At 38.2% G+C, this 27,874-nt stretch overlaps 1 protein-coding gene across 1 annotated transcript in view; it reads left to right on the top strand.

The window, feature by feature from the left end:
* Positions 1-27,874, top strand: part of Htr1f (5-hydroxytryptamine receptor 1F) — a 123,110-nt gene that overhangs the window by 7,593 nt on the left and 87,643 nt on the right. The window contains exon 2 of the mRNA XM_051150123.1: positions 17,976-18,083. The gene's annotated coding sequence lies outside the window, so the exon portion shown is untranslated. The remainder of the gene's footprint in view (positions 1-17,975; positions 18,084-27,874) is intronic.

Genomic DNA, 27,874 nt, shown 5'->3' with positions numbered 1-27,874 from the left:
GATAACCATTGAGATGTAACAAGAATAAATTAATATAAAGAAGAAAATAATATTAAATAAAATATGTCAATTAAGTAAGGAGTTACTAATATATATCTTTTACAAATATCCAACTTTCTACTCTCCCCAAAAGCTCTGCCTATAGTTGTTTATTTATTACCTTTTATCTTGTAAGTAATATATTAGAGTACAAGCACACATACTGAGAATTAGTGAAATAAAGGCTTGGGGAGTAATTTAAGTAATTGGAGATTAGTATATGAACATTAAAAGTCAAGGTTTGTGTGCCAGCATTTTATATTTATAATTTATATTTAAAATGCCCTTAAAGAATTTTATAATTATGCTTTGATCTTCTAATGCTTTAATTTTTGAAGCATTTTTAATACTTTATCAAATATATAGTGCATGACTTTGTTTTCTAGCTAGCCTTGTAAGCAAGGTTTCTGTGTACTGCCTCAACAGCCAAATGACTTCGGAAGAGACCAGTCTCATACCCATAAGCAAGTTTATTTTTTTTTTAAGATTTATATATTTATTATGTATACAGTGTTCTGCCTACATGCCAGAGCCTGAAGGGGACACCAGATCGCATTTTAGATGGTTGTGAGCCACCATGTGGTTGCTGGGAATTGAACCCAGGACCTTTGAAAGAGCAGACAGTGCTCTTAACCTCTGAGCCATCACTCCAGCCCCATAAGCAACAGTGAATGAGTGAGGATTTTCTTACGTGGTTACAGTATAAATAAACTGCAGGTTGGGAAGGCAGACCTGGCAGTGCTCTGCCAGAGCCTCCAGCTCAGCCACTGCAGTATAGCCTCCTTTTAATCTTCTCTGGAGTGCAGGCAGCTGTGTTGGACAAGCCAAGGACCCTTTCATCCTTATCATTCTGGTTGAAGTAAAAGCAGTGGCGCCTTCTCCTTTACCTTTTATAAGTACGTCTGGCTTGAATGTTACGGGGAGTTTCTATTTTGACAAGAAAATCCTGAACTTTGGTGGCCAAAGAATCATTTTCTCTGAAATTCATCTGTGGCTCCTTCTTTAGTTCTCGAATTGATACAAACAATCACAATCAACCATTTTTTTTTAAATGTTCGAAGATATTAATTTTTTACTTTATAGCTGTAATACGAGAAAGGATCTTCAAATGAAGGGTTAAAATCCGGACAATTTCACCAAGACTAAGCTCAATTCGATGTACATTTCCCTTTCTCCCAAGTCAGTTCTCACATTAAAAGTAAATACAAATTCTCATTGAACATTATTGCTACCCTCAGGCCCTGAGGCTATAGAGAAGAATCTGGTAGAATTGCCACATTCTTTTCAAAGCATGTAAATTAATCATGATGTTTTTACATTGTAAATAAGCAATATGGCGGAGCCTAAGGATGTTCATACTAAAACCAACATCACTTGCAGGAATGTGATGTTTGTCTGGAAACAACTAACTGTGGCAACATGTAAGTGTGTAAAATTCCTATTGAAAGATAAGGAAGTATGCGCTTCCTGAGAGAGGCATAAAGAAATAGTTTCAGATCCCAACACATAAAAGGGAAGGCTGACCCTGCCCTGGATAGAACAGAACTGAATCACCACAGGAAGAATTTAGAATTATACTACCTGGGAAGCTATGAATACATACATAGTATCGTGAGAAAATCATGCTTGGTGCGTTTTGAAGCTGCTTCCAAATATATTATTACATTTTATCTTCCCAGTATGACCGGCCTAATTATCTTCATTTTGCAGAAGAGTGACAGGATTCCGGAGAATAAACAGTTCACTTCACAGGGGAGGGCTGAGGAATAGTTAAACTTGGGGCATAATTTATCATTTCTACTTGGTCCAATCACCTTTTACCTTTAGATCTTTGCTATATGAGAGGAAACACACGCTCCCCGCCTTCTGCTTTACTATGTGTTTGCACAGCTCACTGACAGTTAGATGTAGGGAAATCATGTGCATTAGGAAGCAATTTTCTGTAAGTTTTTTGCAATCATGAGGACCTTAATTCCATTGCCAGAACCCATGCTTTCTTTTAAAAGACAGCATGGTAATGAGGGGGGAGGCAGAGACTGGAAGTTCTGGGCAGGGGGGTGGCGGGGGGCAGGCGGCTGGATAGCCTGTTTGGTGAGTTCCTGGCCAAGGAGATGATGTCAGGAAAAGTGAGAGGTGGGGGAGGCAGGGAGACAGAGGGAGACAAAGAGGGAGGAAGATGACCACTGCATGTGCACACACATACACACACACCAAGTGAAGGTGAAGAAGAGAAGAGAGAAAATAATTGCTGTTTATACCTAAAACCAAATATATGTGTGTGTGTGTGTGTGTGTGTGTGTGTGTATTGCTTGTCACTTTACATGCTTTCAATATTTGAAAATGCGATTTTATTCTAACAACGTTTGCATAAAACATGACTATATGTTTTAAAGGATAAAATTAAAATTTTCATAGTGCTGTAAGAGTATCCTCATAGAAATTAAATATTATATCTTGGTGTTTTTTATGTTTTGCTGGTGCTAAAAAGTATGTATTTCAGTTATTCTGAGACTGTTAACTTCTTCACAGGATTACTTTTAAGGTTGACATCACTTTTATGATCATTTGAAGATCTCCAATTTGAATTATTTAGCTGTTTTGGTTTTTTGGGGGGGTGGTTTTGCTTGTATTATTCTAGATATTTATGCTTTACCAAACTTTGGTATAACGGTGCAGCCTTGTTGAACTCATTCCTTGAGATATAGTAAAAGGACCTACGCTTAAATTATGTCATTTGCCTTTGTTTTTACTATGGTTTAGTTTTATGGAAATTTACGTGATTACCTAGATATTCATGCTTCGGTGATGTTATTTATTTTTTACACCTATGATACTCATCTTTATATTTCATATGTGACTAGTTTTTACTTTAATAGTTTTGTTTGAGGCAAGCTCTCATCCATCTCAAGCTGGCCTCCCTCAAACTTACTTGTAGCTGTATTAGTCAGGAAGAAACAGAACAGATAGGTAGGTAGAAAGATAGATAGATGATAGATAGATAGATAGATAGATAGATAGATAGATAGATAGATAGATAATGTATTAGGATGGTTTACAGGCTGTGGTCCAGCTAGTCTAACAATGGCTGTCTACCATTGTCCAAGAATCCAGAAGTTGTTCAGTCCATGAGGTTAGATGTCTCATTTTGTCTTCAGTATATGCCAGATCCAGAAATAAGCACTAATGCCAGTGCAGAAATGGACTTGCCAGTGAGAGCAGGAGCAAGCAGGTGAAGAGGACAAGCTCCCTTCTTCCATATGCTTTATATAGGCTGCCATAGAAGCTGTGGCCTAGATTTCAGGAGGATCAGCCGACCCATAATATCTGGGTTAGATGTGGGTCCTCCCACTTCATTGGTCTAGTAAGAAAAAAAATCCCTCACAGGTGTACCTGAACATTTGAGTTTTAGTTCATCCCAGATGTAGTCAGGTGAAAACCAAGAGCAGCCATCACAGTAGCAGAGGATGACCTCAGATTCTAACCTTGCTGTGTCCATCTCCCGTGTGCTGGGGTCACAGGTGTGCACCAGCACAGCCAGCTGCTACTTTGATTTTGTTTTGCGAAAAATGTCATCTTGCCTTCTTCATTCCAATTCTTTCAAGATAGGTTGTTTCATTCTTAGTATGAGATTATGTTATCTACCAACTATTTCTGTCTGAAGTGTTCCTTAGCAGTATTTTTGTTTTATGTTCTAAACAATAGAACTATATTTAGAGAACACTTCCATCAGACTCACTATATGGCTATGGTTCTCAACAATGATAATTAAATAGTTCATCCCTGAATTTTAATATTTTTTCTTTTGCTCCAGAAGCTCATTTTGTTGGTTTTATTTTCTTTACACTGTATGTATTTTGTTTTTCTGTCTGTTTGTAACAGTGTCTAACTACGTTGCCTAGGCTTACATTGTATTTCTGGGCTAAAGTTTAAGGTGATTCTCCTGTCTCAACCTCCTGCTTAGTTACAAGCACACCTTCATTATGCTTTGTTCCAAAAGTGATTTGAAAAACATTATTTTAAATATTGACTTGTTTTTATTTGATGTGTTTGAGTGCACACGTATGTGTGATGCCTTCAAAGACCAGTACAGGGCATCAGATTCCCAAGAACTAAATAACACGTGCCCGTGAGCTTCCATGTGGGTGCTTGAAACCCAGCCTGGGTCCTCTGGAAGAGCAGCAAACACTCCTTATTAATGAGCCATATTTCTAACCCCAGAAATTGTTTTAAATCTCAAACTTTTGAGGCTTTCTGTTTACAAGTTTTCAATTAATGTTTATCCTTACTACATTTTAATCAGCATAATTTTGAGATGCTTAACTGAGATTTCCTTTCTGTTCACACATGGTTAACTTTGATAAATCCCTATTATACAGCTGAAAGACAGTGACCCAGATCCTGAGTGACAACACTGAAGTCCAGAATTGCACTCAGTACTTGTCATCTTATTTTACATGTAGATACACTATTTGCACTAAAGCCACTTTGTACAATTGCATTTACCTATTTTCCATTGGACCTATTCAATTTACAGGCAATTGTCTATTATGGTGTTGGTAATAGGGCATTTAAAATTCAAGATGCAACTCCCTACATGAGATTTACTTCTTATCCAGAATTTGTCTTGTCTAAGACTAGCTTAAATTGGCTTTTTAGCCTTCTTTTTTTAGGTTTGCCTAAAATTTGTTGGCCTGAATTGCTTTACTTTTGGATTTTTCTTATATCCAAAATAATATTAAATTTTATTTTTACCCATTCTGAATATAAAATTTGATCATTTCCCATTATACTAGGTTAGTTCAACTTTGCTTAACTAGCTACTATAAGTATCAGATTCCATTTCACCTAAACCAAGCAACTTTCAATGTTTTCTTTTTTAAGGGGGGAGGGGGGAATATTAATGTTGTTTCCTTATTCTCTTGGGTGAAAATCTATTTTGAAATTTTGTATTTACAGTCAAATAGAATTTATACGGTTTCTTTTAGAAATTAGTTCAGCTTCTTCTATTTTAATTCCTTGTGGTTTCTGATCTCCTATAGCCAGTCAGGAAGTAGAAAGAGCAAAGAGTTACAAAAGCGCCTTTCTTAGCAAAATGCCCTCAGCTGTTCTATTCCTGCCATCATCCCCATACTCCACTCACAGGTGCCTAGCTAGTCTCTGTGAAGCCCGACTGTGCCTGTCTTCCTTAGGAGCCTCCCGAGGTCCCAGACAGACAACAGACCTGGGAATAATGCTGCCCCCAGGTTGAGATAAAGCTATTGTTTCTGCAGCTCTCCAGATGTGGCTGGTTGAGTTGCCCGTTCTCCAGATGTGGCTAGTTGAGTTGTCGCTTAAGTCCCACATTTCAACCTTTCAGAAAGAGATACATTTAAAGCTGCCATAGTTCTATCTCTGCACTTCTCATTAGGCTGCCTCATACTATTCCGACCAAAGCATCCTCAAAATTTGGTCAAGACGATATTAGACCTAATTTCTTTGATGACTCAGTTATTACCTTGTTTACTCATTTATAAGTTATTTCAGTATAAAGTTAGATGGATGAGCTACTATATACAATCTGGGAAAGTCCCTGAATTGCATCTTTTAACCCAGTTTGTCTACCATAAGGAGAAGGGAAGGTGGAAACCACACACAGGAGTTATTTTTTAAGAATCTGAGCCAGTATGTGTGTATACTGACTCATCTCCTGAAATAAATATTGTACCAGGCCTTAATCTTAGAACTTTAAAACATTCTCTTTCTCTCTTCCAAATAAATAGTGTCTTTCTTTTTAAGGTACCAGCAAGTTCTGGAATAAATACTTATCAATCATCCTGATCTGAGTCAATTCATTGACAAGGAAGGTGCTCACAGACGCACCTTCCTCCATCTTCCATTAGACTTTCCTTTAGAAACTGCCTAAACCTAAGATCAAAAATTCAAGCAACACCGTGTGCTGGCAAGGATGTGGGGAGAGAGGAACACTCCTTCATTTCTGGTGGGAATGCAAACTAGTACAGCCACTTTGGAAATCTATCTGGTGCTATCTCAGAAAAATGGGAATAGGGCTTCCTCAAGACCCAGCTATTCCACTCCTTGCAATATACTCAGAAGATGCTCCAGCACACAACAAGAAAATTTGCTCAACCATATTATAGCAGCCTTATTCATAATAGCCAGAACATGGAAACAGCCTAAGTATCCATCAGTAGAAGAATGGATAAAGAAACTGTGGTACATATACACTATGGAATACTACTCAGCTATTAAAAACAAGGAATTCCTGAAATTTGTGGATAAATGGATTGAGCTAGAAATGATCATAATGAGTGAGTTAACCCAGAAGCAGAAAGACTCAAATGGTATATACTCACTTATATCTGCATACTAGCCCAAGGGGCATGTCCCACGAAAGCCTTCACTTACCAGGAAACTGGGACAGAGGGGAGGACATCCTATTGGGACTCTAGATGAGAGAAGCATGGGAGAATAGCAAAGTAGAAGGATCCAGAGGGTCCTAGAAACCTACAAGTAGAACGTTATGATAGGCAGATTTGGGCCCAGGGATCCCGCTCAAACTAAGGCACCAGCCAAGGACAATACAGGCGGTAAACTTTAAACCCCTACCCAGATCTAGCCAATGGTCAGAACATTCTCCACAGTTGAGTGGAGAGTGGGGTATGACTTTCACACGAACTCTGGTGCCTCATATTTGACCATGTCCCCTGGAGGGGGAGACCTGGTGGCACTCAGAGGAAGGACAGCAGGTTACCAAGAAGAGACTTGATACCCTATGAGCATATACAGGGGGAGGAAATCCCCCTCAGGAGCAGTCATAGGGGAGGGGAATAAGGGGAAAATACGAGAGAGGGAAAAATGGGAGGATACAATGGGAGGGGATAACCAATGAGATGTAACAAGAATCAATTAATAAAAAAATTAGAAACTGCCTAAACTTAAAACACGAACCATACTTACAAAACTGTATGTTCTCCATTCTCAATCTTACTGGGGCCTCTAAATCTAAACCTTAGATCTTTTAGTTACTTACCTGAGGGACGTTCAATGGAGCTCTGTTATGAAGAAGAAATATCCCAACAAATAAGCACACAAATAGCTTGGCGTGTGGTCATCCTTGGCATAATTAATTTAAATGATAGTCTCACAAAGAACCGTGGAAAACTTGTGGATAGCAGAAAGGCAAAGGAAAGCTGAGGCAGCTCCTATTAGGAAGCATGTGGCCCAGGGTCTTTCAAACACCACCAACTCTGAAGAATACGCAAAAAGCCCAGTTTTAACACTTAAACCCTGAAGAGAAGATTTAAAGTCTCTGTGAAAGTCCTTTGGCTGGTGGTGCTCTGGTGAATATGATACAAGTAGAGAAAAAAGAAAGGCCCCGTTCAATTCACAACTTTCAGTGTAAATACCTCTCACTGTAGCCAGTTTCAAACTGCTCCTGTAAAGCTACTGAAAAGGCTCAGGATGAAACATGCCCAGCGACTCCCTTGAGCCAGCAAGAGCCAGAAAACGACTGTAATAATCTTTGTGCCACTTTTTCTATGGCTACCCAGGTCAATGGAGGCAATCTGAAACCGATAAAGGATGCCTTGTGGTTACAGAAATGCACTTTTGTGCCTAAAATAACAAGCATGCCAGTGAGGGGTGGATTCTTCATTTTTATATGGGGTGAGAAGTCATGTTGGTGCCAAAGATTGACCTCAGGTATGCCCAACTTGACAGTGGCTAACTACTCACTGGGTTGTCCTGTCAACTCAGCTTTCACTTCTAAAATGACTGAGCACTATAGGATCAGAAATTGTTCTCTTTGAAACCCAGTACTACCACCCACTGTATGCCTTTGGCATAGGTATTTAGCTAGTTATTTTTTTCTTGGTGATAAAAGATATAAATATTTGGAATGTGGACCATGTTTTGAGATATGCATTTAGGTTGCTAAGCAAACCTAATTAATATATGAATTACCTGACATTATTGGGGGTGAGGGTATTTAAAATCTAGCCATAATCAAATATGCAATACATTATTACCTGCTACAATCCCCATGCTATATAATAAGTAGTTCTGTGGAACCTATTGCTCCTGTCTCACGGAAATGCTGTGTCCTTGGACAGATCACTTTATTAGCCCTCCATGCCCTCTTTGTAATCACTATTCTACTCTGTTTTGATGAGTCCTACATTCTTAGACCTAATTGATTTATGGATAAGACTCTAAAATATCAGAAAGATTTATCAAGCATCATGTAATGATTTAAAATATGAGAATATCTGGCATATAAATAGACTAAATTATTTTTGCTTTGGTTTCTGTATTACTCATTTCTTTCTTTCTTCCTGTCCTTACTCTTCAGAAATTTGTAGTGAGGTCAGAAGATGGAGCACAATTAGGAAAAAGATTTCTCTGAGTTCAGTGTTTGTACACCTGTGCAGCCACCTTAATGACTCCATTATGTAGGAGTGATAGTTGCAAAGAGATGCAGGCACTTATGAGGAACACTATTCCAAAATGTGCTTTTCTTTCTATTGAAGTGTCAAAATAAGAAAAAAGGATTGAAGCATGTGTGACCAGGCAGTCACTTTCCTGACTTGATTCTGCCACATCAACCTGCAGCCTCCAAGACAGAGGAAAACAAAGTCAGGGATTGCAGAAGAGACGTCAACTGGTCTGTGCGATCTGCCACAAGAAGACTGTTCTGGAAAAGGTAGAAATAGTGAACTATAGGAATCCATGAGATAAAACAGCTTTTGGTGTGTAAGAAACAAGGAAGGTGTACAAGCCTGACATTTGACATGGTGTATGAAGTATTTTGAAGAAGATAACCATATTTAAGACATTTGGAATGAAGCAAATTCTTTATGATTTTTTTTAAGTTAAGATGTGAATGCAGTTTTATCAGGAAACACACTAAAGTAGTTGGGTACCACTAAACAATAGAATCATATTGTCTAAAATTTTCTTTTTAGTTATCATTTTTGAAGATGCATACACTATAGCAGTTGCTTTGCAGACAAACCCAAAACAACAGTGAAGAGAAAACATGGCCCTTCTTCACAGAAGAATGATCTAAGTTATACAAATTATCTCTCAAGACATTGAAACCCTTGGACAAGAAGAATAATATGATAATAGATATACTTTCCTACCATTATAACTGTCATTAATTCAAATTCATAACTTATCTTATGCCTCAGCAAAATTAGAAATCACTGATGCCCACAGACACCAAAGAACTGTCCTTTGTGATGCATGTTCATTGTCCTAGCAGCTTTCCTTATTAAAGCAAGCATGATGCCTGCAAGAATTTATTCCCCTATTTCAGTGATCCAGAGAAAGTACGCTGTCCTTTCTAATATGCAAAACATTAGGTAATGATCATGTTTTCATTAAAGAGTAAGTTAACCTACTAAGTGCTATGAAATGCATTACCTTGAATTATCGCTTCAGTTCCACTTGAAGATAATCTGCTGGAATCTGAAACATGACAGGAAGGCATGATTAAGAAATAGAAAAATTTGCCAACAAGCAATTGTAATCAAGAAGGAGGGCTTAGCTGGAGCATCTGGGGGATATATCACTCTCCTCTAGTGGCTGTTATTAAAATCACCATTGTTCCCCCCAAACAATCATTAACTCCCACCCTGCACTATCCCGGGGCAGCTTGCGGCTATAACGTCACTCACACAATTTCTCCAGTTCTTTTCAATTACTTTCTACGATAAATCTCTCTCAATCTTTTTGACATTTAAACTCTTGTTTTTATACTTTACATAATTTGATTTCAGTTTTATAGTACTGGGAAACCAGTGGGGTGTGATAAAGCAAGAGAATGGAGGAGTGATGGCATCTAATGTCCTTAACCCAACGTGCGAACTCTTCACTTTCCTTCGCCTTTTCCATCTTCCTGTCTAGATAGATTCATTTGTGATTCTGACTTTCTCAGTGCAGAACTTCTTGGCAATCCCATCCTATACATAATCTTCTCAGAGGCTTTTTTTCTGTGTTTCTGTGACTCTCAATTGTACGTTTATGGTTAATTTTGTTGCAAGTATGTACTGATCATATCTGAGGAATATGTCACCGTTTTCACTATGCCGTGAGCTTCTGAATGGCAGAGACGATGCCTATGACCCTATGCAGTGAGTGAATAAAACAAACTCTAAAAAAAAAATAATAAACAAATGCAGAAACTTAATACATGCTGACTCATTCTTAGTAATGTCTTGGTCGAGTCTCTAAGCTTCTGTGTGTGGGGGGGGGTTGCTTTTTGTTTTTTGTTTTGAGTTTGTTGCTATTGTTATTAAAGGACAGAAAGCTTAATGACAATTAACTTTATTTTTCAATAATATAGCACTGTATAAAGTAGATGTGTTCTGATGGTTCAGCAGTAGTTGAGGTCTGTAAATGAAGCAAAGCTAAAAATAGTAAAAACAAAAGAACAACTAATATATCGGCGCTGGATTATCTTCTTATAGAGCAAGACAGAGAGTCAGAACACTGGCAAAGTTACAGATTAGGTAAGGCCATGTTTGTTCTGGCAAGCTACTTCTTTTGTATAAGGATATAACAGAAAGAACTTCATAATCATGCTGTAAAGCTGGCTAGTTGGGGAAATCCGGCCATCATCTTTGTAATCCAGAGTTCTCAGGGGCCCATATAAACAGCTTAGTACCTACTTGGTGATATAGATAGATAACTCCACCATTATTTTTAGTCTGGTGTTCTGTTGTAGAAGCTTAGTCTAAAACAATGCCCACCTTTAAGTTTAATAATTTATCTCAAAATGGAAGGTAATAATTTTACATCACTTTTCTACTTGAAATCATATAATGTTTTGCTTTGCAACACAAAATTGATTGCAAAGTTATTTTTGTCCGCTAAGATTTTATGCACATTAAGTACACTAATTAGACATTATGGGTCTGTTGCTTTGCTGAACTTTCAAATTGCCAAATGTGCTTTTGGGTGGGTGTGTTGCACATACATGCATGTGTACACACACACACGCACACACACACACACACACACACACACACACACACACACAATGAATGGAATGAAATAAAATGTGATAAATTAAGTCAAGCTCTCCCATGCTTTTACCTTTACTAATTCCTACATTTCCCAAGAGATAAGAAAATATCATCCTTACTAGTTTGGTGGTCACACATTTGAGTGCTATCAAGGACATGGTTACTCTATTTAATGTAATAGCTTTCTGAAGCATTGCCTATCATTATTATTAAGTTAAGTTTTACATTCCTGAAAGCTGAGATACAATTTTGTATAAGGTATAATGATACAGTCACTCAAAAATATCTTTGATATTGGCAGAGACTTGCTGACTGTTTATAAGCAAGACAGAAAGCAAGAAAAAATGTGTGTGCTACAAAAAAATAATAATCAATCCTTCTTTCTAATCACATTCCAAAATTCCTCCACACAGGGATTTGCATGTTAACTAGCAAAGCTTTGTGAATTCCCAGTGCCTGTACTAGTTGAGAAAGATTCACTTGCCACAGTGCTGAGGGCCTGCTCTGGCTGTGAACTAAGCAATGCTTTTTGCATGATTCTACACACTGAAAATCATCACAGCTGTGTGTGGCCAGAGCAGGGCTTGTCCTTTATGGCTAGCAGCTTTTCCAGTGATGTTACTCTCAGTGACATGCAGGAAGTTTAAACACAAGAAGGTAAATAAACCAAAAGGTAAGGGTACCAATGTGCTTTAAATGTGTGCCAATGCTCTTATCACTCACTGATTTTGCAAATGCAGCCTTGATATTCTTGCTCATGTTGCTGATGTATGCTAAATAAAGCACAGCTCTGTCAAATTCAGGAGAGTTGAGAGAAAGGTATTCATCGTCAGAGTTGGAACTGTCAAGCAAAAACTCATCAGAACCTTCAGAAATGGCACTCTACTTTTCCAGGCTTCCAAAAAGTCAGCCAGTCTCCAAGAAGGAGAGTACTTGAGGCTTATTCTTGGTTGTGCTGGAGAAATCCACAAATATGGTCAAGCTGTAGGGTGACTGCATAGATCAGTTGCTGCTCATTTGAAGAGCTCTCAAAGATAGACACTGGCGAAAACATCAAGTATCGATCGCAGTGAACGGGTCACACCTTGTGAAGAACTACACTTAATAGATCTGGAAAAGCTTCAGGTGTGGTTTTATTGACATTATTGATATAAGTAGACTGTGAATTTTTGGTAGGAACTTCAGAGCCATTTTCCCTGTGTAGCTCTTGCTTTATCTTAGCTGAGTTTAACCAGTTACATCAGCAATATTCATGGGAAATGTGGTTGTACTATACACCACGGCCCCTTTCCTTTTATTATGCCACAAACATGACTGTTTATAGTGTGACTGTTTTTTCTATAGAATGACATGTATTATAGATGGTAGATGATAGATTATATAAACAGATAATAAATAGATAGATAGATAGATAGATAGATAGATAGATAGATAGATAGATAACAAGTACTGTGATTTGGAGGTTATTTTAAGTACACAGCAGGAACTCTATAAGTTACAGACAAACTTGACAGTACTTTAAGTAACTAACTTGAATGTTCATAGGTTTTGGTATGCACTGTTGGTCCTGTAACAAATCTCCTTGGATACCAAGAAATAAGTGCAACTCTTCCTGACTGAAATGTACTAAAGGAAGAAAGACAACTGAGACACTTCAGAGCCTCCTGTTTGACCTAGCAAGGCTACACATTTCCTAGGCATGTGAAAACCCTAGAAATAAATCCATATTTGACCCTTCTTGTCAACAGACCACTGAGAGAGGTGGTAGCACCAAAACCAAGGCATTTCCAACAGCAAGGCAGCTGGGAGAAAAAGTGCAAGGGAGACTGCCTCAGGTCTAAGTATCTTCCTAGAGACTCTTGTCCACAGACTGAACCTAGAGTGGTAGCGTTTTTTTAAGCCTCCCCTGATGCCACATCTCAGATCTTCCCTATCCTTACCTCTATGTTACTATGCTTTTCTGTTCATGTGTCCCACAGGCACCATCTACAGCCTACAGGTACGTCTGAATCCAGTGGGAATAAAACCTAGAGCGCATTTCAGGAGACATTTACTCTCAGGGTTGTGCGAGGCCCTCTCTAAACTTTGTGACTTGGGCCATGAGTTTTCATCACAGCACAGCAGACATCAGCAGGCAGGAACAAATAGTACACCTAAGCAGACTTACAACCCTCCCCTTAAGCTCTTCGAGAACTTGACTAACTTCAACAAAAAAATTAACTGGGGAAATTATAAACTTATGTATTGGCTACTTTCTGTTTTGTAAACTTGGGCATGAAATTCCAGAAGAGTATTCTCTTACATGTGAAACAATAGAGTTTACTTCCACATTTGACTGGGTGTCCTAGGTGATCACAGTTTTATTTCATTAAATTACACTACATAAAAATAATAATAATATACTTACTAGTCAAATGACATGAAAGTTTGGGGAATATGTTGCATCATAAGAAGTTCCTTTTTAACTTTAATTTGTGTGGTGTTGTTCATTTTCCTAAACCTAGTATGTATACAAGCATTTAAATTTTTTTTCTAAAGATTTTATTTTATTTGTTGGGCATATGCATTTATATTATTACACATAAATAAAAAATTATATACAGCAAGAAGAACCATGAAACAATCAGGGATTATATGATAATAACACTCATGATATTTTGGCTAATTGTATTTGGCAACCTTGTAGAAAACATCTTTCCTATCTTAATGAGTCTAAAATTCTGAATGAGAATCAATATCATATCTCATCTCTGTCAACTTAAAACATTTATCTAGACTTAAAAACATCTTAACCCCTAAACAACTAAGGTTAATTGTAAGACTAAATTATGTGGTTTTCAACCCCATCAGAGACTTGAGAAGGAATGAAACCTAATTACATGAGTGACCAGAACTGCAGATTAGCAGCTTTCAATATGAGAAAAAAAATGACAGAGACAGTTTGTTGCCTGAACAGTCGCTCAAACTCTATAACGTTAGAGCATCTTCTTCAGCCTTCTGGCCCAATATATCCGACAGACATATTTGTGAGGCAGGAACTATTGAGGACATGCTTACCTTGTCTTGGCAAAGTTTGGCAGACGACTCTGCTTGTATCCAAGCTTGTCCATTTTTAATCAGAACTCTGTCTATGGCAGAAATGAGGATGTTTTGCCCAGTGATTGGTTTGCCATATTTGAAAGGAGGTTCTTTGATGTTCATCATCTTCTTGAGGTAGGCTGGGTGTTGCCAAGACTTAACCTGTCTTGTTGTCAAAGAATCTTTAAAATATTATAAGCATCTTTAAATGCCATATTCTGTAGGTCTCTGATGCTTTGAAGACCTTATCTAACTATTTTACATTATCTATCTATAGATCATATCTATTTGTTAAATCTAGGATGTATATTCTTGTGATAAAAATTGACTGGTAGTTAGCATGACCATGATTTGATCAACTAACAAATATCTTGTATTACTTAATTATCCTAAACAGCCTGCAATAGCACTCTCAAGGTATTGGAAATAAGCTATGTATTATGACTGAGTTGTATGGGTTCAATACCTCATATTAGAGTAGAAATATATATAGTATGTATGCAGAATGATCTTAAATTTGAGTTCTATACCAATGTATCAAAATTAAACTTATTTTGTATTAATATACAAAATTCTATACCAATGAATTAAAAATAACCGTATTTGTTAGTAACAAATAAGGCCTTAGGTTGAAGAGTAGATTCAATAATATACTTTTTATCCTATCATCCCTGTGTATTTCTATATGCCCTCTTCTTTCTTTTCAATCCCTATCTCCATATCTATGAAAGAAAGATAAAGGAAAAGAGAGACATCCCTAAGTCCAACCTCATTTTCTGTCTGAATAAAACCAATGATAACATATAAGCAACTCCCAATGAAAATAAGCATCTGTAGCTCAAGAGAGCAAACAAAAACCTACCCAACCTCTCTGAGGGGAAATGGAGCATCATTCTCTTAAGGTTTCTTTCGCCTGATTTGGGGTCAATAGTACCTTTGTAGGGGCCTGAATAAAATCAGGGAACATGGTTAATCAAGCCAGGAATAGCATTTGTGTTCCACTTTCTAAATGTTGAGAAATTCCAGGCTTAATAGTAGTCCTGTGTGGGACAGTCTGAAAGCATTCGAATTTTTCATCAAAGTGGTAGAAAATGTTATTATTTCTTGGCTTAGTTCTTGAATATCTATATAACCAATCATAGTATCTTTTGCTTATTTTCACAGTCAAAATCAAACCTGTGTGTAGGCTTTATCTTTTTCAAACTTACTTTATTTGGGGTTCTTTAAATGCTCATACCTCCATTCTAATCCACCTACCCTAGATAGGAGATAAAGGATGTTTATGAAAACAGGGGAAGCAGACCTTGTTGAATTCAGTTCCTGAGAGCGATTCCCCTGGCATAGTCATCAGGCCCGAAATTCCACCAAAGTTGCTGCTGGAACCTGGAACAAAAGCCAGAACCCAGAACCCTAAAGCTCTCTACGGAGCCTCTGGAAGTAGAGCAATAAACAGCGAAACAATACCCCAAAAGTCCCAACCATCTATTGTGGGCTCATATATGTATCTCCTTTCAGAGTCTGTACTAGGATATTTTCAGCTGGCAAAAGCCAAGCCCCCCCCCTCCTACAAAGTGGTTCAAGCTCTAAGTGGATAAACATCACTTGTTCTCTCACAAGTCTGTTTCCCATCCCATACTTGGGATCAAAACAAAAACATGCTTACATCCACTACACTGGTGTATAGACCATCTACATTTGCTGCTCCCCAAGACCAGCTCCAGGAATGGCGAAGAGGAGAGAAGAGAGGTAGCTTTGCAGTAGGGAGAATTGAGAAGGCGGTGAATGGTTGGTTACGGGAAACAAACCGTTGGTTGAACAACTAGCTAAAGGAACCAGTTGTTGAGGAGAGGTTGAGGGATAGAGGAAAAAGAAATACTCAAAGACTCAGGTATATGTGGTACAAACCGAAGGTCTTAAAGCTCTGAAGAACTTTTCTTCTTCATCTCTGACTCACTTGCTGTCTGTCTGTCCAACTAACTATCTTATTGCTTGCTGTTACCCATCTTTCTACCTCCTTTCTTGCTGGTCCTCATCTTTCTAATTTTCTTCTTGCTTGCTATTACCCATCTACCTATCTCTCCTGCCATTCCCCATCTATCCATCTCTCTTGCTGTTCCCCATCCCTCTCTCTCGTTTACTCTCTCATGTCTGTCACGTGCTTTCCCTCTCTCCTTGGGCCAACCCCAGTGTTAATTGAAATGAAGTTCAATTTTTTTCATTACAGATTACATCATGAATTTTTTTTGTCATCATTACAATCACTAGGGCAATCAAAAATCAACAGAGTAACAAGGAAATACAAAAAGTTCTGTAACCTACAACAAAGCATAAAACAAAAATCAATTTTCAAGCAATGGTCAGCATGACCTGATCGTTATTTTTTAAATAATACACAGGACAGTTTAATCATAAATTTCCCGAGGCTAAAGCCAATGTGTTTACAAGGTGGTCATAGCAACATAGTTTGAGCTAAATGTTCTCTAAAGAAAAAAAACTTGACCTACTTCCAGTTCCAAAGCAAGAGGTGTCTTATCCAAGCGTAGGCTAACTGCCAAGGGGTCCTCTATTGTAAAATTTCTGTAAAGCATGATGATGCTCCAAGCCCACCTTCTATTACTCTCAAAGCAAATTCTAAAGAAATTTTTCAACAGCTAACAGTATCTAGCCAGGTACTGCTATGTCAAGGTCTTAACTTTCTTTCATGCAGGTTCTGCTTGGGTGCTCACAATCAGAGCAAAAAACTTTATCATTGTCTCAAGCCTTTGACCAGATGCCCTCTTTCAACACTCTCTATGGGGAAAAAAAGTTTTCCTTGTATGAATTTCCTAAGGGCTGAGAAATAGAGAGAAAAAACAGTTTTAGGAGAACTGTTTTTCTAAACAACACTATACCTGGACCATACATAATATTTGTGTGGCAGTGGTGATCAGCCGGAGATCTTTGGAACTTTGTCAAGCAACACCTGAATAACTCTTCTGGATGTCTAGAGATCATGCTGGACAGTCACAGGTCTCTGGAACTTTGTCAAGCAAAGCCTCTATGACTTAACTTCATGTCTGTGACATACGTTCATGGAAAAAGGCTAGAACTTTTAGTAAACTGAATAATGTTAATTATTCTGCCTTTGATTGTCTCTTCTTTTTTTTTTTTTTTTTGGCTATTCTTCAGTATCATCATGATGCAATTTGTTTGTTTGTTTTTCATTAATTCATTCAGGTACTCACTTTGCATCCTGATTGTGACCCTCCTCCCCTCCCAGTCCTAACATCACACCCCCTCCCTCCACAGTATCTTTCCTTCTTCTCAGAGAAGGAGAGACACACCCCATGTGTACCAACCCACCATGGCACATCAAGTTGCAAGCAGGACTAGGCATATCATGATGAAAAGTTTAATTAGTATTATATTTACATTATTACCAGCTCAGAGGAATGGCTAAGAGTTATAGACTTGAAAAGCTATATTTATTATCCATTTAGGTATTGTGAAGTTTGTTTGCATACTAACTCAGGTTTGATTTAATTTCATTTCATTTAAAACTTTAATTTAAATTTAACTCAAATTATAGCAAGTGTGACTAAGTCAAAATTCATTGTAAGCATTTATGGCTATGTGAAATAAACTAATTGTCTTACGATTGAAGATAATATCTATGTGTTTATTTTTTTTTTTTTTTACTTCTCAAATTGATATTATATTTCACTTTAAAGGATGTTTATTGGAAAGGACAAAGAGGGCAACAATTTATTGTGGGTGGAAAATTTTTCAGGAGAATAAAAAGGAAATTGTTTCTTTTCGTTGTTTGTTTGTGTGTATGTTTAATTTTAGAGGAAGCTGAGTTGAGATGGAGTTGGATTGTAAACAGCTCACTCATTTCTTACAAGATCAGGAAGTGAAATGAGGAGGGAAACCAGCAGTTGAACCCTCCACACCATGGTAAGCATTCACAGAAGTAAATTAGGGGGGAAGCTCTGGATTGCTGGAGAATGAGGAATAAAAACTGGCAGATCAAGAAACCAGAGCAAATTGACAGGAAAGGGGTGAGAAGAGCTGTGAGGCCTGCCTACTCACTAATGGGTACTGTTACAATAAAAAAAAAATGAGAAGAAAATATAAATACTTTATTCTGAGTCAAATGTGAGTTTACCAAATGTCAAAGATGTTGACTGATATATTTCAACATACAAGTTCACCATGTTCTGTGAACTTGTAAGATACCACAGAACAAAGCCACACAAACAAAGTCATAAATACAAAGTCATAATTCAGTATCTTATTGATCTCATTGGTAGGAACCTCAAGCGGGCAGGTCAATGCGACATGGGGTCTCTTCCACAGCTCTCAGGTGTCGTCTTTGGCTCCTTGCACTCATAGTTAGGGTTGTTGTAACCTATAGGGCAGCTGGACTTAGCTGTACATTTCTGGAAGTTTACACAACAATCATGAGAATGTTCAACCAGACACAAAAGTTAAGATACACAGGTGTTTGGGAGCTTAACGATAGCCAAGGTCATTTTGAATCTCTACTTGCAACATTTCTTCACTTCATAGCCGTGATGTTCTGCTTCTCCAAAGTTAATCAGTCTTATACAATCTTTGATACAAATACAAGGGACAGGGAATGTGGCTCAGTGATAGAGTGCTTTCGATGGATGTAAAAACCCTGACTTCCATACCAAGCATAGCAAAAATAGTAAAAACAGATAAACAAGTACTTTCATTTTTTGAAAATTGCAAAGGGAAGCCAGGAATGGTAACGCACACCTGTAATCCCAGCTCTAGGGGCGGCAGAAGCAGGCAGGTCTCTGTGAGTTCAAGGCCAGCCTGGACAACAAAGTGAGTCCAGGACACTCAAGACTATACAGAGAAACCCTGTCTCAAAAAAGAAAACACCCTGTCTCAAAAAATTACAATGGAGCTGGAAAGATGGCTCTACAGTTACTAGTGCTTACTGTTCCTGAAGAGGACAAAAATTTGGTTTGCAGAACCCACATCACATGGCTCACAACTGCCTGTAACTCCAGATCAAGAATATCAGAGACCTTTACACACACACACACACACACACACACACACACACACACACACACTTAAAAATAAATCTTTAAAAAGTTTTTAATAGCATATTAAAATATGCTTTATAAAAGAGAGGTGGCTCATATCTGTAACCCCAGGATTTAGACCTTGGGACAAGAGAATTACCTTGAGATTAAAACCATCTGGGGCTATATAGTGTGTCCAAATGAGTCTGGGCTACAAAGGGAGTTCCCCACTCCCAAAACTATGAGAAAATGAAGTAGATGGGGCTCCGTCCAAGAACCCCAGGTTACTGTTCAATTTCAGTAGTCTTTAACAGTAAACAAAAACATGTCAGCTGGAGCGTATTAGAAGAAAATGGGAGAAACTTGGAAATGAGGCTACGGGAACATTTGGGTGAATGGACATAAAGAGTGTGCATATTTTGTGAAATATTTATAGAAGATGAAAAGTGACAGCATACAGTGTGAGGAAGAAAGCCTACTGAAATTCTAATTTAAGAGTCATCAATAATAATTATGATTTAGAAACTCTTAGGTTTGTCATTATTTGGAAAGATGATAGTTAGCCTTGGTGGAATTAAATCTCGATTATAGTTCATAGTTCATATCCTCACAGGACTTTTCAAAGAACTGCACTAAGCCCAGCCATGTATGTGTTGCTCATGTTGCATACTGCACATTGTAAAGAGATGATTCGTAGACTATCTAATTTACAGCCAGTGCAACCTCTTTACAGTGCCTGTGATTCTAAATGTCACTGGAAGTCTAGCCTCATGGTACATCCTTAGCTTGGGAAGCAGTAGAGCTTAGGAGTCCTAGTGTCCAGGTCTGTTAGACACCCAGCTGGATGATGTCATTCAAATCAAATAAGCTTTTCAGTATCTGTTGTTAGCAAAATAGTGAAGATAGCATATACCTACCAAACCATACACAGTTGTCTGTTTTATGTATATGTGTATTACATTACATTATAGCAAGATCTCACAATATACTTCAGGATAGCCAAGAACTCAGTATGTCACCTAGGCTGGTCTGGGAATGGGAGTTACAGATTTGTTAAACCACAAGCAGAATTATGTGCAATATTATTAACTATATATCAAATAATAATAATAATAATAGTGCTTGCAGGAGTAGGGGATTCCCTTCTCTGAGAAGAAGAGGAGGAGAAAATGAGGAAAGTGGGTGGGAGGGTGAGATTGGGAGGAGAGGAGGGAGAGGGCTGCAATCAGGATGTAAAGTAAGTAAATAAACTAATTAAAGAGAAAAAAAATAGTTCATTCGAATCCAAGGGCCACAGATGGCCCTGGTTAAAGCAAATATGTCACAAAACAAAAGCAAAGTCACGAATCTCAGAAAGCATCTGCTAGCAAGAGGGAGAGGGTGGGTTATAGAGAAGGGTGGGAGATAAGAGTGGGCCAAGTAGAAAGTAATCATAATACACTATATACACGTATGAAATTGTCAAATAACAAAAATTAATTTAAAAATTAGTGCAACCTTAGAGTAATCATGCTGTCCTGTACATATTTTAATACATGCCATATTATGTAAACTCACATTACACTTAAATGATGTCTACTCAAGTGGATGGTCATATTGTGCTGTCTGTGACAAATATCTTCAACAGTTTCCACCATCACAGTTCTAGATAACAAATTTGGAAAAGCCCAGTGGGCAGCATTCTCCTTGAGATAGTTTATATATATTTTCCTTTTCATACTGTGTTGCTCCTCATTGTGGCAGACATGATGTTCCTGATTCTAGAAGGTCCTGTGTAGTCAGTCTCTCATCTTACGTCATGTCCAAAGACCTCTGCATGTTGGACACTTGAGTTCATTTTCCACTCTCTCACTTCATTCTCCACACTGAAGTTTTCCTAATTGGACTAATGGTTATAAAATAAAAATAAAAATGGAGCTATCCATGAGATTTATACCTCCATCCCTCAATCTGTCAAAACGTCTGGACTTATATATTAAAACATATAGGCAGCTCCTTTTGTATGTCTAATCAATACATCCAAATAAATATGTACCAAATCAACTTCTCCATCTTCCATCTCAACTCTTTATTGCTCAAAAATAAGCACAATTTTTGCCACTTGTTTCTCTGCTTCCTGAACCTTCAGCCCATCAGCAAGGCCCAGTGGTGTTGCATCAATATACATTGCCCATCACCTTTATAAAGTATCTACTTGGACCTCTGGCCCCTATTTCAACTTTATCTCACAAAACATACATATGTTCCCTTGTAGAACACAACCCTCTAACAAATCACATTTGTTTTTTAATCTATTCTCACTCTCTTGCTGGTAAAGAATTGTTTTGGGTTCTCTTTTCAGATCCATGCCTAGATAAGTGTAAATATACAATGAAAAACTCAGTAAAAGTGGTAAATGAGTGAATGTTTAGCTTTAACAAAATTCCTCAAACAGAAACAGGCCTGGAACCTGTGGGGACTCAGGCTTGCAACTGTGCGTGGCCATCAGTGGGCTAGCTGAGGAGGTGTATGCAGGTGTTTTAGCAAATAGATTCCATGTTTGTAAAATACACTGTTTGCCACTGTTTTTGTTGTTGTTGTTGTTGTTGTTTTTGCTACAAATGGCCTGTTATATTGATTTAAATAAGTTAGTCTGCCTGTTGTCACCGAAAGTTAGCTGTAGAAGCAAGTGCATTGGTCAGCAAAGCAAGGCAGTGCCTTTGCTTCCGTTTTGAGCTATCCACTCTAATCACCCTTCTGAAATCTAACGCTTGGAGATATTTTTTTTGTTGTTTCCACCAACAGTGAAACAATGGTGTTCAGATTGATAATAGTGAGCAGTATAAGTATCAACACCTCAAATTATTTCAAATTGTGTCATGGCAAGAGAAGGTGAAAATCTGTCACCGTACTAGATCCACTATCCTTCTGAATTGCTTCCTGTTTGCCCAAACAACTATTTGACACTTGGACATAATAAATGAACTCTCCGGTGTAATTTACATCTCCCAGCAGAAAAGTGGAATCTCTTTCACAACTCAAAAGTACTGTTTGAAATATTTAAATGATTTTAAATTATAGTTCTCAGAAACAATCTGGCTTGACCAGTCATGAATTTGTAGCCCGCTGTGTTAGTTGGTCCTACAATAAGTTAATGACAAAAAAAAAAAAATGCGCTATAGTAATATTTTGGTTTCTTGCTACTGCATCTAATGATTACTAAAACGCATCTCATTATTTCTAGGCGAGATTTATTCTCATGACAGTTGCTCCTCCTCTCATATTTTCTATGCTGTTGACAGCTCCTCCTTGCATCCATTCTTTCATGCCAGAAGAGTCACTCCTTAATGCCTGCTTTGCTTCATGTCATATATCAAATGAGTCACTGCATCCTCTCAGTTCTGCATACAAAGTGTCCCTGGCATCCAATCTCCTTGTTTTAGCATCATAGCTTCATGTTCAGGTTGAGGACATTTAGCCTCAAAGAGGTACATAGTCTTAGCTTCTGAATGCATTTTCCTCTGATGTAAAACCAAAGAGGGGTCAGCCCAGAGACAGGTCCCAAAGTCTTCTCTCTGAAAGCTACTGGGAACTGGACATGGTCATCTTGATGATGTGTACTGGGCCATGGGAGAACTACTTGTGGTCGGTGATACAAGCAAAAGAGAATTAGCTGATGATGACAGGCAGGCAGAGGTTTGGGTTTCTCCTTGGTTTGTTCTAGTGGCACGACCCTGGGGATTCACCTTTCTAGAACTACACATAAATCACATTTGACTTTGAGGTAATAATTCAGATGACATAGAGTGGTTGTGAGGACTAATGAGGGTCATATGCCTAGGAGGTGCTAGCTGACCTGTTTGGATGCGCAAAAGAACACAGTGTCCTTCTTAGAGTCTCTTACCACTTCTGGGCAGCAGCAAATGCAACTCTGAACCCTGCATGCTCTCCTAGCCCTCTGGCACTACCATTATGTGGGGACCAGGGATTTCCGTATTTCTCAAACAGTACAAGGAAGCCTTGTACTGTTGATGAGTCTTTATGCTGTGTCTTATGGTATCTGTTTGTCTCCACTCATCTCCGGATCCTAATTCTCCAATACAGTAATCTGCTTTCCATCATGGCATTTATATTGAACAACTCCCCTTGGGTCATAAGTAATAAGTAAAACTAAAGATGTGTTTCTTACTTAGCTTTCCCCATCTTTTCTCCTATATGCTTACTTGGTCTTCTCATAAAGTTCCCAATGGCCAATTTCTTTTATTAGAATACCTTTTCCTGCCTGCAATTTCAGTAAACTTTCAATTTTTCTAAAAGAATCCCTCTTCAGAAACTGCAAAACTTGCCATGCTCTCTGGAAGTTTGTGTTTCCTGTCTTAGTGTTAACCAGTGCATACTGAATATGTCTTCATGCATCTGCCTGAGTCTCTGCCACATAAATTTCCTGAATGGTTAAGAGTGTGTTTGAAGGTCCGTAGTAAGTAATAAATCATGGGTGGGGTCATCTTTATCCTTTTTGCCCTTAACTATTTTTCTTTTCCTAGACAGTCACGTTCTCATCTGAGTTGTCTTTGTCACACTGTTATTGCTTTGTATTCTGTATCATAAACAAACTTGATTTTTATGCAAAGCACCGTTCTCACATATTCCTGAACACCAAGACTTAAAAACCAGGAGGAATACTTGAGTACACATACTCTTATTTGCATGAAAATAGCACTCTGTAATTGAGAAATTTCAAAGCCCTTGTAGAATGAAAGATCTTAGCAGAATTAATCATATTTTGCAAGTTTGTTGAATAAATAAACTGAAAAGCAATCAATCATAGGATGAACAATTTTCAAAATAAACCTTACAATTTCTTCCCAATGTGTTCTTTTGTGTCTCCAGTTGGTGACCAAATTAAATAAATAAATAAAAGTAAATACGTCCAGCATGATGGTCCTGAGAAAGACTTCCCACTTGGAAAAACCTGAGCAATCTAAATGTATTCGGCATCCAGCTGATATGTGGTATTTAACTTTGGTAAAACCAGGCAAAAGGGCAGCATGGATTCACTTTGAGCCACTGTAGCCTGCACAGGACCCACCACTCTGAGATAAGGCCGGGAGACAGCACAGCAGGCAGAGCCTAAGTAGTTGGCTTCTGTGGTGAGTTAGGGTTTCCTATGGTTCTTTCTGGGAAAAGGAATGCAACTAACTGATTTCTTTCCTTATTATTCACATCATCAGAACAGCCTCATCTCTTACGTCTTTCTCTCAATAATCTGGTGGTATGAAATATGTCTTCTCACTCTGTGTCTTATACATGACTTTTCAAACCCTAACCTTGTTTAAAAAAAAAAAAAACTGACAAAGTTGGAACTTGTACCTCCTGACAACCTGAGCAGGGAGTGTCATTCAGGTTCTATTAGCTAAGCATAAAAATGTATTACTATAGTGCCCTGGGGGAAGATAAGAGTATTTTTAGCTTCTTTCCATTGCTTTAAAAGATGAATTTTCTCACAAATTCAGATTATAGATAAATACATCACTTAATTATCTATAACAATGGAGGATAGAAAATTAGGATCTACAGATAATCTAAAATTGTACTTTAGAAGCATATTAAACGTTTGTTCTGAATGACCTTCTTAACTTTCCTTAGAGTGGAGAATTCATTTGAGCTTTTTTCTGTCATTTGCACTTATGGTAACTCTTCCCTTAATGATCACCAGTGAAGTAAACACTAAGTAGCAAGTAGCTGAAAGTGTGCCACCAAAAGCCAAAGACATGACTCATCTACAAGTAAATCTTCCCTTGAGTTTTTACCATAGTCCTAGTCACTCTAAGACAGAATGAAATACAAGGCGTATTGCATGTTCCATGATTGAATCCATAACAATGGCAAGAGAGCATCGCCTCTTCCTGAGAATCGAGCTGCATCTCTGTCAGCCTTGCTTTGCAATCGACAGTATGAAGAAACCATATTAATAGAATACTGCTACTTAAATGATAGCTTTGAGGGTTGGGGGGGGGTGTAGCTCAGTAGCTAAAATGTTTGTTCTATATGTATGCAGGCCTATGCTGGGAGGCCAGGCTCTGACATAAAACACCGATTTTACATAGTGTGGCAGCATATGGCTGTAAACCCAGGACAAGGGAGCAGGAAAAGGAGAGTCCAGGGGATGGAGGTGAGCTCACTACCCAGCCAGTCTAGCCAATCAGTGAGCACCAGGCTCAATGAGAGATCCTGTCTCAAAAAAACGAAAATGAAACAAAAAAGATCATGATTGGTGGTAGCGGAGACGATATAGAATAATAGAAGAAGACACGTGACACCGACCCAAAAATGAGGGTACCAGAGAGGTTAATAGGATACTTTTATATACATATACAAAAATATCATAACGAAGCCCATTATTTATAATCAATATATGCTAATAGAGCTTCAGAAACAAATAATCCTCTGAATCCTGGGTGAACAGAGCAAATATTTCTTCAGCGCTTTGTTATCTTCAAACTGACTGGACTCAGTGTCTGGACACCATTTCCTTATTCAGAGCTTCTTTTCTCTGGGAGATCCCAGCAGCTGAAGCCTCTCCAGCTGTCCAGGAGCTATCAGATACGTGGATTTGGGCCCCTTGTTTAGAATTCTTAAGCTGAAAAGGGGACCCATTTGTCTTCGTCTGCAATCTTCCTTTCTGGCCCAGGTCTGCCTGCAATTTCACTACCGTTGCTGCTAGCTTCCTTTGCTTCCTTTGCAGGTTATTTTCAGTAAAGGAGGATAGGCTGGGGGCTCCTGCCTCCCTTAACTGCATAGACTGCTCCCCGAACTGAAACTAGAAAGATTAAATCTTTAACTGTTTTCTTCGTGAAGCGATTTTACAAGTGCTGTCCCTGAGCCTGCCAGAGCAAAATAGCCTAATCTATGCTCCAAAAACCAGAATTCTTAGCCTTGTTCCCAGCCTTCTGAATTACAGCCCTGGATCCAGGAAAATGGGATTTTAAAAAGCAACTCGAGTGACTCCTACTTATTATAAAGCACTTTTAAATAGAATCCTCTTTGAATTTTCATTTAATTGACACGTGGACATGGACTTAATTTTTACTCTGAACAAACCATATTTTTCATTTCACTGAATAAGTTTAGAATTGATATTTACGTGTTTAATGATTATGATTGAAGAAGGAAAATTATTTTATTCTGTCTTCTAACTTTACAGATTGGCTGTTTTACTTGGGAGTGTTATCTTGTTTTATATATGCCAAGAAACTGCTTTAAATTAATATGCTAAATGTTGCAGAGTACCTGCTAGCCACCTTCCTTGTTTATTTCAGTAGCTATAATTCTCAAACAAGTGCAATCTATGGTCTAGATTCTGCATCCATAGGTTTTGTGTCTGTAGACTGAAAATATTCCTTGAAAATTTTATCTGTAGCTAGGCATGGTGGCCCACACCTTTAATTCCAGCACTCGTGACACAGAGGCAGGTGGATCTCTGTCATTTCAAGGACATCCTGGTCTACATAATGAGTTCCAGGATCGCCTGAGAAAATCATGAGAATTTGTCTCAAAAACAAACAAACAAAATGCATCTGTAGTAAATATATACAGATTCTTCCTGACATTCTTTAGACAATACTGTATAACAAATATTTACAAAGCATTTATATTTTATGAAGCATTATACGTAGTCTAAAGCTGTTTAATGCATAGGAGAATATGTGTAGGTCATAGACATATATAATTCCATCTACTAAAAGGCTGGGACATCCGGGAATTTTGGTATCTTTGGGAGTATTAGAACTCACCCCCCTCAACATTCCAAGGGACAGCTGTATTTGAATTTAAAACTCAGGTTGGGATTCCTCTACAAAATGTGACTTCCTATATACATTACTATATAACCAGCAGCACTGTAAGATGTCCTGTGTGGCTATATACGTACATGTTCACTTACATACCAGATTATAGTCACCAGCAGAGGGCAGCAGTAACGAAGAAGGGAGGGAGAGGGAAGTAGCCTGGAAGGTTTAAGTAGCACTGAAAAGAGACTAAAGCCCCAGGTCCCTGGTTCAAGCTTCCTTAGTAATACAAATTCAAAGACAAAATAGCCAAGAATCTCAGGGCAGCAACTGCAGAGCAATAAATCCAAGCTCTAGGCCTTCTTTGAGTTTGATTGCACCAGTGATGCATCCTGTGAATCCAGCCTTGGCCATGACGTACTGGAGTATGAATGCCTTCGTACTGGGGTATGAGCCCCTGTTTACACAATTAAACACAGGAGCTAGGAATATCTCCTTCAAACAGCTTCCAGTTGGACGGATGCATATCAGAATAAGCAAAGCAAATCAGGCCCCGCAAGACAAATATTTTCACTGTCTGTAGACTTGATGGTGATACATAAAACCGTTTATGTATGCATGACCTGAAAGCAAAGTGAAATGGGAACAAGCAAGACTAAATAGAGGAAAGGAAGAAAGGGGATAGCGGGAGGGGCACAGAGAGAAACATAGTCAAGGTGTATTATGTAGTTGTCTATAAACATTGTTATGAAACCTACTACCATGCACAATGAATATATGCCAATTAAAAATAAATATTCTAACAAAGACTTCAAATCCCAGAAGACCTTACAAACGTAGGAATTATCAGTGCTCATCCTTCCAGGAGTGAGTCAGGCATTGCTATTCCTATCATAAAAAGAGCCATATCAGACACAGT

The sequence above is a fragment of the Acomys russatus genome, chromosome 8 (assembly GCF_903995435.1).
Source record: "Acomys russatus chromosome 8, mAcoRus1.1, whole genome shotgun sequence".
In the NCBI taxonomy this organism is placed as follows: Eukaryota; Metazoa; Chordata; class Mammalia; order Rodentia; family Muridae; genus Acomys; species Acomys russatus.
This window is presented reverse-complemented; position numbering and strand designations above follow the sequence as displayed.